The 15875-nt window shown below is 43.0% G+C and overlaps 1 long non-coding RNA gene across 1 annotated transcript in view; it reads right to left on the bottom strand.

Annotated features, from left to right (window-relative positions):
• Positions 1-14709, bottom strand: part of LOC104861476 — a 31917-nt gene extending 17208 nt beyond the window's left edge. The window contains exons 1-2 of the long non-coding RNA XR_780061.1: positions 14572-14709; positions 12268-12465 (exon numbers count right to left, since the gene is read on the bottom strand). This is a non-coding gene — a long non-coding RNA (uncharacterized LOC104861476). The remainder of the gene's footprint in view (positions 1-12267; positions 12466-14571) is intronic.
• Positions 14710-15875: the final 1166 nt, after the last annotated feature.

Raw genomic sequence — 15875 nt, forward strand, 5'->3', positions numbered from 1 at the left:
TTCTGGGAGTGTTTTATCATTTGTAATTTTAAAGCATGCTACAATTTATTTTAAAAATGATCTCTAAATTTTACTCATAACTGCCAAAACTTAGAGGGAGCCAAGGTGGCCTTCCATAAGTGAATGGACAAACTATAGTAATCAGACAATGGAATATTATTCAGTACTGAAAAGAAATGACTATCAAGCCATGGATAAACCTAAAGAAAATTTAAATTAGAAAGTGAAAGCAGCTAATAAGAAAGGTGGCATACTGTAAGATTCCAACCCTGTGACATTCTGGAATAAGGCAAAATTATGGAGACCATAAATAAAAGGTCCACAGATTCCCAGAGGTTGCGGGGAGAGAGAGATGCACGGGTACAGCACAGATAACTTTTAGGGTGGTGAGACTACTCTAGTTTACACTGTAACAGTGGGCACATGTCATACACAGGTCCACATTCGTAAAATATACGATACCAGGGATGAACCCTAATGTGAATGGTGAACTTTGGGTTATAATGATGTATCCGTGTGTGTCCATTGATTGTGACCCCTGGACTACTCTGGTGGGGGATGTTAAAAATGGGGGGAAATTACACATGCATGAGGATAAGGAGTAAAATAGAAATTGTACTTTGCACTCAGTTTTGTCAAGAACCTAAAATCATTCTGGAAAAAGCAAAGACTGAAAAAAAGCCTCACTGTAGTGACTAGAGGAACGAATGAATGAAAGAATAAATAAATAAATGTTGTTAAGCCTTGCTATGATGTTTAAGCATGATTGTGTCAACATATTTTATCATACATATGTGTCCTCAGAGATCCACTAGGACAATTATAGCTTTTCCCATTCAACAAATCTTCCAGCCCTATGGAATCCTGGCATTAGACTCCTCAAGCTCTTCACTTAAGCCCTGCCCATCAGCCATGTGTCCTCTGTTGGCACCAGCATCACAACGGTCAGCTGCACTGGCAGACCTGAGAACTGTCCCAAGAACTAAGTCCATTCAACAAATCTTCCAGCCCTATGGAATCCTGGCATTAGACTCCTCAAGCTCTTCACTTAAGCCCTGCCCATCAGCCATGTGTCCTCTGTTGGCACCAGCATCACAACGGTCAGCTGCACTGGCAGACCTGAGAACTGTCCCCCAAGAACTAAGCTATGCCACATAGCACCCAGATGACTGGGCACCTTAGTGGCCCACTGCTGACAACACCTTCTGTAAAACCAGCTGAAATTCTCTTTCCCTAGAAAGATGGTTAAACATAATGGTTAAACATGACTTGTTTGGCTTTTGATTCAATCCATGGATTAGCAGAGCACATTTTTGGGTGAGTCTGGGTGAGTCATAGAGATGTGAATTTGAGGTCTGCCTACTCCCTGCCTTCTTCCTCTCTAGTTCTGCCCCTACTGCTCTGCTTCCCTGGCTGCCATGAGCTAAGCACCTGAACTCTGCCATACCTGTCTGCCAATATGTTCTTGCCTTGGTGCCAGCTGACCATGTACTGAATCTCTTGATACCATTAATCAAATTAAAGCTCTCTTCCTTTAAATTGTGGGTGTCCACTATTATGCCCCAGAGACAGGAAAGCTGATGAATACACATGATAATAAAGGTAGAGGCACAAACCTACCATAGAATTTTCCCTTATCACAAGAGTGATATGATAAAGTCCTGCCTACACTTTCCCCAACCCACAGATCACACCCATAATATACTAGAAATAACCTTCACCCTCATGCCCATCCCACAGCCAGTAAGAGGCAGGTCAGGTGGTATTTGCCAGCATCTCCCTATCCAAAGGTGGGGAGGATGAAGAGGTTGGCAGTGATTTACTACCTCACTTCTGGGGGTGGCTAACCAAACTTCCACATATGGCCCATCTACCCTTCAGGCCTCCTGACCCCTTTCCTGGCTTTTATTCTTGGTGGGACTGAAATACAGCCCAGCTGTCTGGAGACCTCATACCCTTGCTTATAAATAGGAAGAGAATGAACCATGTCTCTAGAATCCTGATCTGTAATTATGTCACACTTGATGGTGAAAAATGATGGCTCTATGGGACATCCAGTTTTCCCATTTCTCTGCCTTGGGGAGTGTCTACAGGAAACATTGGATAAAGCCCAAGTTTCTCAAGCTGAACACAGATGGGACTAGACATCTTGCTTTGCTTGTCCACATCCAATAGGAATTGATGAGCTTTCACCTGCTTAACCATTAGCTATCCAAGTCCTCAGGGAAACATCCTGAGGTCTTCTAGGTAGCAGAGAGATGCCAGGAGCATAGCAACAAGGATCATTCCATCTCTAAGAGGCTCCACAGGCAGCCACATTATTTGTAGAGACGTCATATTTTGCCTCATGAAGTATATCCCAGAGATTTACCTGGAGCTAATCATGTAGGCAACACTGTAGTTCTGAGGTGGGTAGGAAGTTGGACGGGACAAATCATAATTGCTGGGGAAAGAGAATTTCAGCTCGTTTTACAGAAGGTGTTGTCAGCAGTGGGCCACTAAGGTGCCCAGTCATCCGGGTGCTATGTGGCATAGTTTAGTTCTTGGGGGACAGTTCTCAGGTCTGCCAGTGCAGCTGACCGTTGTGATGCTGGTGCCAAAAGAGGACACATGGCTGATGGGCAGGGCTTAAGTGAGGAGTTTCAGGAGTCTAATGCCAGGATACCATAGGGCTGGAAGATTTCTTGAATGGAAAAGGTTATTATTGTCTTAGTGGACCTCATACATATGTGTGATAAAATTTGTTATTGAAAATCATAAGAATTTGGGCCTCTAACAATAATTCAAATAATGGTTTGAATAATTATATAGAATAAATTTAAAAGATTCAGAGTCCATGTGAATAAAAAATAGAAAGCACAGTGTTCTTCAGACAAAGATCCATTGATAACCACAATCTAAATTGTTTCTAAGCATAGGAGATAGGGTTAGGGAAATCTTAGGTTGGATGAACTGTATTACTTGTGGAACTCTGAAACATGAAAACAGGGGATTCCTTGTTCAATAGTTGTTAATTTGAAGACATCACCAGCAGAGCTGTCCCAAATATGGGATTCCATTCAGCATGGGGCCCTGTGCAACCATACAAATTGTACATGAATTATTAAATAAATAAAAAATAATAAATAAATAAAAATTTAACAATTAAAAAAAAAAAAAACCTTTGGCTTAAACATTTCCAAGAGAGTCCTTAAGCCTATTGAGCTCAGAAAGGGCCGGTGCAGAGTTAAACTGTAACAGTGATGAGTCAGGTTATTCCCTCTCTAGTTTTTACTAGATATTTCTTCATACACTATAAAATTTGTCCTTAGGATTGCTCTTGCTACAATTCTCTCCCTTCATTTTCTTCACAGCCATACTTCTTGCAAGAAGAGGTTACAACGGCTCTTTCTGCTTTTATTCTGATTAGACAGTCATCAGCATTTTAAAATGGAATTTTATCCTCCAATACATCTGCCAGATCTTTCCAGTAGGGGTCACTTCTACAGGCTAGAGGGTGCTTCTAACCACAGGTAGCAAAGACATTATACAGTGGCTTAAATGAACAAGAATTCACTTTTTTTTTTGTCATATTCCGAGAGGTCTGGAGATAAGCAATTGTCAGTATTGGTCCATCGAATCAAAAAATCAAAGTCAACACCATGCTGTAAGCACCTGACTGTAAGATGTCCCCACTTTCCCAGATCCTAAGATCAAGGATTTAAAAAGGACAAAGCAAAGAGCAAGTCAGATCTATATTCCAGTAATTATAGAGCAAAGCTATTCCGGAGCTGAGGGCATAGAACAACCACTTTATTATGCTCATAGATTCTGTGGCACAGGCGTTCGTGCAGAGCACGGTGGTGGGAGGTTATCTTTGATCCCTAGTGTCTGGACCCTCATTTGGGAAGACTTGAAGATTGGGGATGAGGGCCATTGGTAGTGCAACCACGGAGAGAAAGCCTCACCATGTGTCTGGTAGTTGATGCTGAGTGTTGGCTGGGACCTTAGGAGCTGTCACTCAGAACCTTTCTACACATCACCTCCCCTGGGATCTCCTGGCAAAGGTTGGTTCATAAAGTATTCCAAGAGAACAAGGGAGAAGTGCATAGCATTTATGTGATCTTGCCTCAGAAGTCACCTACTGTCCCTTCCACCTTCTCTACTGGCTGAGATAAAATAATGCAGCTCACTGCAGAATCAAAGGAAGAAGAAAGAGGACATGGCTTCCATTTCTTAGTGGGAAAAGTTTTGATACCACATTGTCAGATGAGCACAGGAGATGGGAGATACAATCTGCCATAATCCTTTTATTAAGGGAGCAACATGTCCCCAGAGCTTACCCAATAAACTTATACTTCTGTGTCACCAGATGCATCTGTGTCACATGCATGTTCAGTAGAAGGAAAGGGTGAGAAAAAGTACTTGACTGTCAAGTCTCTTAGTGGGAGGTGGTACAGAGGAAGGAGCCATCAGCTACCTTCTCTCCCTCCCCCACTGAAGATTCAGCCACTTCTTCCTCTGGGCTGTTTGGTCTCCATATGTGCCTTTGTATGTACCTGAACAATTTTGCTGCTTTCACTTTTTATTTCTTTGTGCTAGATTCTGAGCCTTTGATTGGCTGAGACTGTGAATTATTTGTTTTAGGTTCTCCAAGGCCTATGACTGTGCCTGGTATAATGTTTAATAAAACACTTACTAGATAAATAAGTGGCAGGGAAGGGTCTTGAATTTTCTGAGTGAAATTGCTTCAGGTCTTAGGTGTTTTAGGATCCAAGGTTATAAGTCATTTTAATGGAAAGACTAACAGAAGTCCACCCTCAATACCTTTAGTGGCCAAATTCCTGAGTGGTCTTAGAAAGCAAAGGGCTTGAAGGTATGGAAGACATTTTTGAACAATAAAGATCACATTTCCCTTCTTTTAGGTAAGGAGGTTGGTCACCATCACCCTATTTGTCCCTCATAACCACCCTGAAAGTTCAGAAGGGCAGACATTATCAGTCTCATTTTATTAAAGTAACAGACTTCAGTTGAATGAATTGCTCCAAGTTTATATGCCAAGGAAAAACACGGTGATCAATTTCTAAATTAGCCACACTTACTTTAAGTCTGGAAGTCTGTGTAATGCAATCAGAGCACTTACTGCCTGGTGGTAGACTGCTATAATTGCTGGTGCAGTTTCTCAAAATAACCATGAAGTTTGAAATTACAAGTTTACATACATACACATTGTATATATAGGCATTAGAATACACCCAGCCACCTACACACACACACACACACACACACACACACACATCTCCCTCCCTATTTGTGGGTTCTACCTCTATGGAGTCAACCAATTATGAATCAAAAAATTCATAAAATTTGTGTCTGTACTGAGTATGCACAGGCTTTTTTCTTGTTATGTAATACAATATAATAACTAACCAAAATACAGTCTAATAACTGTTTACATAGCTTTTAGATTGTATTAGGTATTATAAATAATCTAGAGATGGTTTAAAGTGTATGGGAGGATGTGTATTTGTTTTATGGAAATACTAAAGCATTTTGTAGAAATGACCTAAGCATCTGTAGGTCTTGGTAAACTTGTGGGATTCTGGAAAAAATCCCCTGTGGAAAAAAGGGCCAGCTGTACACACACACACACACACACACACACACACACACACACATACACAAAACTAGTCTCATTTACCTTGAAGCTATGAGACAGGATTATGTAAAATGATGTTCTAGAGCCATAGCTATGGTTTTCCTCAACCACGTTTTCTTAAAAGTTAAGGTAGAAGGCAGGGGATTTAGCTCAGTGATGCCACTGCCTGTCTCGCAAGTGTAAGGTCCTGAGTTTGGTCTCTGGTACCAAAAAAAAAAAAAAAAAAGTTTGGGTAGAGAGATGTCTGATGTTTAGTCTCATCCAAGTCTTATGCTTGGCTCAGTGCCTCAGTAGTGGTAGAGACATGTAAGAAGTGGTCTCTCGTGAAGAAGGAGCAGGAAAAGAATGCAGGGGATAGTAAGCCAGCACCACTCAGTGTTTGCTAAGGTCCCATGCAGAGTCCTGTGGACAGGAGAGTCACACACAGGGATATTACTACTTAATGGTCAAAAGCTTCAGGGCAACGTGGGGCTGACCAGTTGCAGATTTAGCAGTATAGTGTAAAACAGATTCTGTAGCTAAAAAATAAAAAAAAATGTTACCCAAGATAATGCTAAAAGCATCCCCAGACTTCCCTAGAAGATCATCCCTAGTCTTGTGTATGATGAAACAAGGGTGCTGGAAATGGAGGAACAAGGACAGTGGTTACCGGAAGAACATATCTGTGTTAATTATGAAGGAAATGACTGCCAAAGTGAGCATTCCTTACACCTTGTCGAAAAGCAAATATTTAGGAATCTATAGATTGAGTCCTTTCTATTTCAAACAAGTAATTTAAATATTTGCCATTTCAATCCAACAATTAATTAATTGTAAACTTTGCCCTGACATTGCTAGCTCTTTACATTACTTCTACAGTATTTTTGCATGTATACACACACACACACACACACACACACACGTGTGTATACGTTTGCGTATATATGTGTGTTTATATACATATACCTGATAAGGTAAATGTGTGTAAACCTAACTGCTCCAAGATTATGGATTTCTGGAGAACAAGAGGGTGTGACTTATCTTTGTGTTTAGCAGAGACCCAGCACAAGGCTTTGTACTGATTAGTAGCTCAGTAGATGTTGAATTGAATAGCTCTGTTGTATAGACAGTTAATACAGATAATACAGAGCACATTCTTGACTTCATTAGGTTCAAACTATATATCATAATTCCCAAGAAAATTCAATTACAGGTCAAGCCTATGAAATTAAGAGCAGCAAGGATTATTAGCTAGCTCTTTAAGTATTCTGAAGAATTTGTTTCTCTACCTTGATGCCTACAAAAAGGGCCTGACAGGGAATATAGGGAAAAATTCCATAGTAATGCTTGAAATGCATTTTTAACAATCCTAATACCATTTGCAACTTTTTAGGAATAATAATATCAAAGAAAAAAGTATATTTCCTCTGAAGTTCCTACTTGACCAGATTTTTGATCAGGCACAAAATATAATTGCAAGCACCTGGAAGTAAGACATATCACATGTGGAATGTCTTTATGTGTTTGACTGATGCTCATTATAAATGTTGCATGACAACATTAAAATAAGGGTGAGTGAACCTTGAACTGGCTGGCAAGTGAAAAATTACTTTCAGTTTCGTGACAGCCCTGGATACATGACCATGTCAGACTCTGTCGTCTTCCTTATTCAGTTACCATGACTTCTAACACGTGAATGCTAGTTCAAAGTTTTGAAATGTACTTAGCTAGAACTACCCCTATGGTTGTGGAACTCAGTTGACAACAGATCATCTGTCATCCCTTCCAGTGGAGCTATTCATCATGGCTTCAACTCTCACCCGGGAAAGTGAACTTCAAGCTCTTCATCTACAGACTAAAACTCTTGACTGAGCTTAATCCCATTCATTAATTCATTTCAAGCTTATTTATGAAGCATCTTCTCGGTACTAGGGAGCACCCGTCGATGCTGGAGCTATGGTAAAACATGAGACCACACTGAGGAGCTCACAGACTGTGTAAGAGAACAGAGGAGGGCAGACCTGTGCCCATGATAGAGGATTATGATCATGTCACTTCTAAGGCAAAGGCGTAACCAGAGGATCCTGAAAGTATCAGGCTTAGGGCAGTGTTAGAAGGGTCTTCTTTTTGTAGGAGATGATCTCCAAGTGGTCATTTCCAATTAGTCAAAACTCAACATGTCAAATAAAGAATTCAAATAAAGAACATGTCAAATAAAAAACAATTTTTCTTGCTAAAATCCTCAATGCTCCCTAATTTTTTTGTTTCTGTAAATGGTACTATTTTTCCAGTGGTTCTGGCTTAAATCTGGTGTTTCTAGTTCCTTTCTTACATTTCAGGCCTGGAAGCTTTGTTTTCTGCTTTCATTCATCACACTGTCAGGCTCGTAGGATTGTCAAAGTTCAAAAAATGAGTCAACCAAACCCACTAAAACCATCTACTCATCCACACTCCATCGCCTTGCCTATGGACCACTGAATGAGTCTCCTAGCTGGACTCTCTTCCTCCTCACCCTCCCAGTCATGATCTGTCCTTGATGTTATTGAATTTATTTGCTACAAGTCTGTCTAGCTCAGTCATGTGGCTTTAAAATGAAGAGAGCAGCAGGAATAAATAGACCCTGAAGTTAGAATGCAGTAAACATAGGTGGGCATGAATGAATAAGGGATGGAGAACAGGAAATGCCAGCAATTGGCCAAGAAAGCCAGCAGAGAAACCATCAGGATGACAGGAGGGACAAGATGTCAAGGTATCGAGCAAGGTCATTGTATCCGTGTCCTGTGGCTGTTGGCAACAAATTACCACAAACTTGGTGGCTTACAGCATCAGAAATCTGTTCTCTCACAGTTCTGCAAGCTAGAAGCCCAAAATCATTACCACTGGGCTGAAATCAAGGTGTTGACAGGCCGCACTCACTCTCACTCTCTCTGGGAGGACAGGAACACAATCTGTTTGTAGCCTTTCCTGACTCCAGGAGGTAGCTGGTGCTCCTTGGCTGGCAGCTGCACCGCTCCTGTCTGCCTCCATGGTCACATGACCTTCTCCTTTTCTGTTCCTGTGCCCTCCCTACCTCTCTTATAAGCATGCCTGTGATTGCTTTTTGGATGCACTCAGACAATCCAGGATAATCTCTCCATATCGAGATAGTCAGATCTTAATTTAGCCACAACTGGAAAGCCCCTTTCTACCGAATAGAGTCACATTTACAGGGTCTGAAGATTCAGAAGTGGAACTGTTTGGTGGGAATGGGGGCAGCTTCTTTATCACCTCAGTAAGTTTTAGGTCACCATCCAGACCTACAAAGCTGAAGTCATGGTTGTCTTAGAACTTATAGCTAGGTTTTGGAGTCATGGAGGAAGAACAGGACATTTCTCTGCAAAGAACCAGAATGAACAAAGGCCCAGGGACAGCTATAAGGACACAGAGAGGGAAATAGGGAGGAGGCCACTGGACTAGAAATGTCCATGTGATATTTTGCTGTAGTGGGAGGGGGCTGGCTGCATCATTAAGGAGGGACTAAACTAGCAGGAAAGCTTAAGCAGTTGAGGACCGATTCTGATGGAGGGAGAAAGCTGCAGTCTCTTGTACAGAAAATGGCATCTTGGAAGCCATGTTGGAGGAGTACCAGTCTGCACTTGCCCTGTGACAGTCACTCTATTGCTATCTAAGAAACTGTGCCAAAGCTTAAACTCCAAATTCCATCTCTGGACACCATGTCAGATTTTCTTCTCAGCATGTCTAGCCTTAGGCAAAGCCCACCACGTTCTTTATGATTTGTTTTCTAGTACATGTGCTTCCAAAGACAGCATTATGATTTGTCTTCTAAATACCTCTTTAACATCACAACTTGTCTTATTTCTGATTTCTCATTATCCTTTCAATTCCTTAAAGATGTCCAACGCACACCTTCTTTGGGATTTTTAAGCATGTTCGTCTCTGCCCCTAAATGGGCCTCTGCACTAAATTGTGAGGCGGACCCTATCTTATCCCTCTAATCCCAAACTCAGTGTCATTTCTTTCAGAAGGTCTCCTTTGACTGACTACCTGGAAAGTCTGTTCAAAGTAGGTTTTCTAGGACTGCACCTGTTGGCTTTCTCATGACAGTTGACACAATTTGTAATATGTATTGTTTGCTATCTCTATCTTATCATCTGCACCAAGGAAAAAAGTTTTTTTGTTGTTTTTTTGCCTTCTTGCATTCAACAAGTATTTACCGAGGACTTACAGTGTGCCAGGCACTGTACCCAGTGCTGTGAAACAGCAATGAACTGCAAGATGCCCCCCCCCATTGTCACATGCAGGTGAATGCACAACACACCAAGGGGAGCTGAGCCCTAGCCAAGCAGGAGAAGGCAACAGAAAGGCATAGGGTACGGTGCTGCTTTTAAGAGTGATTAGCAAAGGTCTCCACAAGCAGGTAACATCTGAGCAGAGATGTGAAGGAATTCAGGAAGCAAAGCCATGCAGCTGCCACCCAGAGTGCTCTAAATAGAGGTGGCAGCAAGTTGAAGGGCTCTGAGTTGGGAGGAGCCTGCTGGCATAACTGAGGAGACGAAAGAGACCAGAGGGGTTAGATTGTAGACACGAAGGGTACCCATTTGTGTTTCCAGGATCATCTATTTAAGAAGAGATGACCTACAGCAAACAACAGCAGGAAGACAACTAGGGAGCTGTTGCAATGACCCCCCTATTTGTGATGAATAGAGATGAACATGGAGAAAAGGGGTCAGGATCAATGTATTTTGAAGTGGAGCTGATGGGGTTTTCCGGCAGGTGAGAAGTGGGATGTGAGAGAAAGAGGAGTCAGGGATGATTCCAAGATTTTTTTAAAAAAACCTAAACAACTAGAAGCATGGAGCTTCATTATACCAAGTTGGAGCAGATTGTGAAAGAGAAGCCAGAATTTAGTTTTGGGTCTGTTATGTGATGCCCACTAGACATTCAAGTGGGAATGTTGAAGGGGGAGCTGGAGTTGAGTTTGGGGGTCCAAGAAAGAGGTTGGGACTAGGCATCAGGTCATGTAGAAGATGAAGTGGTGCCTGTGCACAGACAGCATTTATAGACATCAAAATAAAATGATAACTTGTAGAGTTTATGACAATAAAAAATACTAAGGTCTGAAGCCTGGGTGCACTCTGATATTCAAAGATGGGAGCAACCGGGAAGCAGCCGGAGGCGGTGGATGGTGGGAGGAGGACGGAGGTGGAGGGAGGCCTGAGGCCCAGTGGAGCAGGTTTTTCCAGGAGGGAGGAGTCAGGGCCCCTCCAACTGCCAACAGGCAGAGCCTGCCCCTGTGTTGTTAGCTCTTCCCTTCCAAGGTGGGCATGCAGTGGATACTACCTGAATATTTGGTGAAGTTCATGTGTTTAATAATCTAGGAAATGGGTAACATTTTAGTGTTTTAGGTGGAGCTAGACCAGGTTTATTTTATTCTTTTCCTAGTTAAAAAACTTTTTTTCGTGTATATTGCAGATTTAATGATTACATTCATTGTGGCGAGTTGGTATATGTGCATATTACATCTTAGTTCTGTTTACTTCCGCTCCTCATTCCTCCTCCCTCCATCTCTGGAATAGAGCGGGTTTACTGGTCCGGGTGAGAATTCTTGATCTCATTTAGACAGAAAAAAAAAAAAAAGAAAGAAAGAAAGAAAAAGGAAAAAACAAAACAAAACTACCACAAGGTGCTATCATTGCAACCCTGTCCCTCTAAAGTACCAGGTGGTGAAAACAAGGAGAGTTACAGGTTTGTGTGGCTCAACACCCAGTCAGGGCTATGGGAGGGGAGGCCTAGGAGACACTCTCAGACTATGGGTCCTGTAGTCTGATTAAGAGATAGCACTTTTCCCAACAGGTCTCAGCAGTGGAAAGAAAGGCATTGTCCAGTTTTCTTTGTCTACTTGAGCCAGCACCCTCCCTGTGAAATGAGCTGACTCTGTGATTGGCCAAAAGTCAATCACCTACCAGGTGAGTAAGACACAATGGCAGTGGCCAGACCTTCGATAGCTAGGGCGCCACAGGCAAAACTAACTCCCCCATTTGCCTAAAACACTGCCATCTAATGGAAATATCCAGTGAGCCACATGCAGAATTTAAAATTTTTTAGTACTCACAGTTTTAAAAAGTAAAACAACAACAACAACAAAAAATCCAATGGAATTCGTTTTCACCACTGTATTTTATTTAGTCCGCCATATATGGTCACATCAACATGTAATTAATGCACACAATTATTAAAGAGACATCTTGTGTTCTTTTCCTATTTGTAATAAGTCTTGGAAAATGGGTGTTCCCTTTACACTTCAGTGCTCAGGAGCCACGTGGGTCTGAGGTGGCGCCGTACTGGACAGCGCAAGCCCACGGCACACAGGGGATTGGAGGTCACATTGCTGCCTAGATTCTGAGCCACCTCGGCCAGCTTTATATCCGAGGCTTACCAGGGAATGGAGACACTAGCAGAGACTGGCTCCAAGGAGAGGAAACTACAGCGTCCCTCTACCTGCCTTTCTAAGTCATCTTCCCTAAGACCAGACGCGTGTCTTGCGGTGTGCACACAGGACGCCGTGCCACAAACAGAACTGAATGTATAAACCAAATCCATGAACCCTGACACCTCAGGAAGGGGAGAACCAAAGAAATGTGAGTCCCTACCTTTTCCCAATTGCTTCCCAAGTCTCCGTGATCCTCCAGCTGCTTCCTCTGCTCTTCTTGCACTGGTTGCTTTGTGCGTGTCTGGGGAAGGTAACTGTTCTCCGTAGACTGCAGGCATCTCTCTAGCTCAAAGCCTGGAGGAACTATGGGTGATCTATGTGTCCCACATCTACCGCATTTAATTTTGAACAATTACGCCTGAAAGCAAGAATACAGAGGTCTCTCAGTGTCCATGGAAGGTTGGTTTCAGGACCTCCTACAGAAATCAAAATCTGAGGATGCGCAAGTTTGCTTATCACCTAGGCATATCTTCCCCTATACTTTAAATCACTTCTAGATTACTTACACTACCTAATGCAAAGTAAATGTTATGTACGTAGTATACTGTATTGTTTACAGAATAATGACAAAGAAAAAGTTTGTACATGTTCAATATAGATGCAAATTTAAAAATATATTTTTGATTAGCTGCGGCTTGAATCTATGCATTCAGAATCCACAGATATTTAATGGTGTAACTTAGGATAGCATCACCCCTGAAGTACAGACCGGAGCATTTTTGGGGTGACACGGCCCTCTGGGTCTCAGTGTCATGGGTTGTGAGTTCCCCGATCCCATGTCTCTTTTCTTTCTGCAAAGCTTGTTGGGACCTTGTCTGTTGTCTTAGTTCTCTTTGAGCTGGAAATGGAGACCAGTAAGTCACTTCGTAGCTGGTCTTTCTCTGAACTTGGCCTTCAGAAATAAACTCTTTCTTTCCCACAGGACCAAGCCTGCTCTTAAACCTTGACTATTTCAGCAACGTCTGGCTTCAAACCCAAGGCTCGGCGTCATCCAGTTCTTAGGATAATCACAGCCAGCCTTGCTGTGCATGACATGCTCCTGCCTCCCTGTGATGTGCGGTTTGGACTGAGTCTTAATGACAGTAATGACTCTGTTCATGGAGCCTCTATGAGGGGCCAGGCACCGAGCTTGGTGCTTCATTCACATTACATCATTTACCTGTCACAACAACCTTGCCAAACACATGTTGTTATTCCATCTTGAAGATGAGGCAACCCCATCTCAGAGATGTTAATGAACTCATTCAGATGAAATCCCCAATTAGTCCAAGACCAGGGTGTAGATCAAATTCTCGCTTCTCCTGGTGAATCTCAGGATCATCTAAGGTAGACCAAGAAGCTCCCTTTTCCCTTCTCGCTCGTGTGTACTCTGTGCACACCACCATGCTTCTGCCCTGGATCCTGACTTTTATTCTGGGCACTCAGGCTCTGCTCTGACCCCGTTTACTTTGCTGAGACCCTCACATCCTATCTGGGGCCTTACTTATTTCTTTTCCCCAAGGGTTCAGCCTCAACCCTCCAGCTGCTGGAGGAAGTCTTAGGTTCAGATGGTCAAACTAGTAACCATGAACCCCAATCCTGTGTAACTAAAGGCATGGCCTGGAGATGGGTGTGTGTTATGGCCATGCACGTTGTCACCTCACCTCTTCTTTAAATGGCTCTAGTGGGGTTGGGGATTTATCTCGGTGGTGCCACCACCTGCCTCGAAGGTGCAAGATCCTGAGTTTGATCCCCAGTGACAAAAATAAAATAATAGGCTCAAGTGTTTCTATACTGACATATATCGGTACTACAATACTACATATAAGGCCAACATATGTGTATGGGCTCTCGTGGAAGCTTACGGTTGGCTATGAAATTGCTCTGGAGGTCTCCTGTGTGCTGTGATTATTAGCACTTTCCCCCTAGTTTTATGATCTCCCATTGGGGTTTTAAACTCAAAACTACTCTCAAACTCTTGTTTTATGGACCAGTTTTTGTTTTGCTATCAAAGACTGACATGGCTCCTGGTCTCAGCCTCCGTCCTTGCTCCCGGGAACTGTCACTTGGGTAAGACATACTGTGCCCAGTGACCTTCCACAGCCCCTAGCATTTGCCTTAGACATTTCTCCTCACTTCTGCCTGGCACAATAGACAGGGATTGGGTGCCTGCTGGCAGCTTTGGGCACTGGCATCAGCCCACGTCTGACCCCAGTTTGTGGCTTGGACAGCTGGCTCCTCTCCTTGGGGCTGGGCCAGAAAACAAATTAATCCTTCTTGCTTGGCCACTGCCAATTTTTTGCTCATTCTTTCAGTGCTCAGCCACCATGGAGATCCCTGCCTGCCCTGTAGCCACATCAGCCCAACTTACAGCAGCCACATTCACTAACTGCCTTAGCCACTGTGCCCTCTTCATGCCTTGGTGGTTCCTTTCTCTAGGTCTGGAAGCCACATGAAGTTCCCAGGACTCAACGCCTTCTCTCACCTGTCACACTGCCCATGCTGCTGTGGGTTCACCTATGTGTGAACCTCATAGACGCCAACTGTCTGATGAGATTGCTTCCAACTGTCTCTCTTCATGGAGGCTGTCAGTAGGCCAGGCACCCAACCAGGCCTGGCTCTGCCCCTGATGCTGCACTTTGGAACTCCACTGCCCCAACCACATGCCCCACGGAATGGTCTGCTCGGGTGTGGCTGTTCTTTATTGTCTTTCTGTCATTGCCTTTGATGCTCAAAGTCTAATCTCCTCTGATAGGAATGAATGACCTCCAGTCAGAAGTTCAGGAATCATGGGATCTACCTGCAGCTTTTCTTGGAAGCCTTACAATTGACAGCCCTTTTCTCACCGTACACTGGTTTGTACTGATTTCTAGGAACTATTTTTTTGTAAGTCATCCCCTCAACTAGTTTTGGGCTTCCTTAGCATAACCACTCTGCCCTGTCTTAAGCTAATTTAATATAGACTGGGTCCTTATGCCCTCTGCTATATCCCAGGTGGGGCAAGAGGGCAGAATGCAGAACATGCACAGTACCATGAATCAAAGAGGCTTTAGGTAGAGGTAGACCTTATGTTTGATCATCCAAAGTGGGAGTGAAAGGGGTCCTAAAAATAATTATGCTGTTTGATCTTCAGCAAGTATAGACTGGGACTCTCACAGGAAACTGGAAACTATGGTTGTGTGTATTATATAAGATCCTCACAGGCCCAGCACCTTCCGTGGGCTTACATACAAGGTCTGGCTGGTAGTGGTACCATCCCTGGGACCACCATCTCTCAACTCCCAGTTTTTGCTGTTTCTGTTGTCTTTTTGTTTGGATTTGTGCCTGTGAAGATTTTGTAATCAAGTTAGCCAATCTATATGAACGAGGGGGGAAAAGCAGGACAATGCCTGACTGTCAAGTAAATGATACAGATGAATAGTTTTCAAACTGTGCTCTGTGGTACCCCACGTGCCTCAGCCCATCAATAGAGGGATCCCAGGCTGCTGTGGCTTGCATCTACCAGAACTTGCTTGGCATATCTGGTCTCCATATTGGTTTCTGCAGAATTCTTGTTCTCATTGAAGAGTTTCATAGCTTTAACAAAAGGAAATCTGAATAGAATGCAGGGTCAGAGGAGGGAGAGATTCTTCTTGTGTCATTGGCTTTCAGAAGCCTTGGTACTTAACTTGGATCTTAAAGATGTGTGGAACATAGATGCTTTTAATGTATCTCCAACTGCATGGAGCTCCATCATACGATCAAAACTGTTGCCCAGTAGATGGTGACATTTTGTTTTTTGCCTTACCA

Source organism: Fukomys damarensis, unplaced genomic scaffold, assembly GCF_012274545.1.
Source record: "Fukomys damarensis isolate Sample0158 unplaced genomic scaffold, DMR_v1.0_HiC HiC_scaffold_10, whole genome shotgun sequence".
NCBI classification, from domain to species: domain Eukaryota; kingdom Metazoa; phylum Chordata; class Mammalia; order Rodentia; family Bathyergidae; genus Fukomys; species Fukomys damarensis.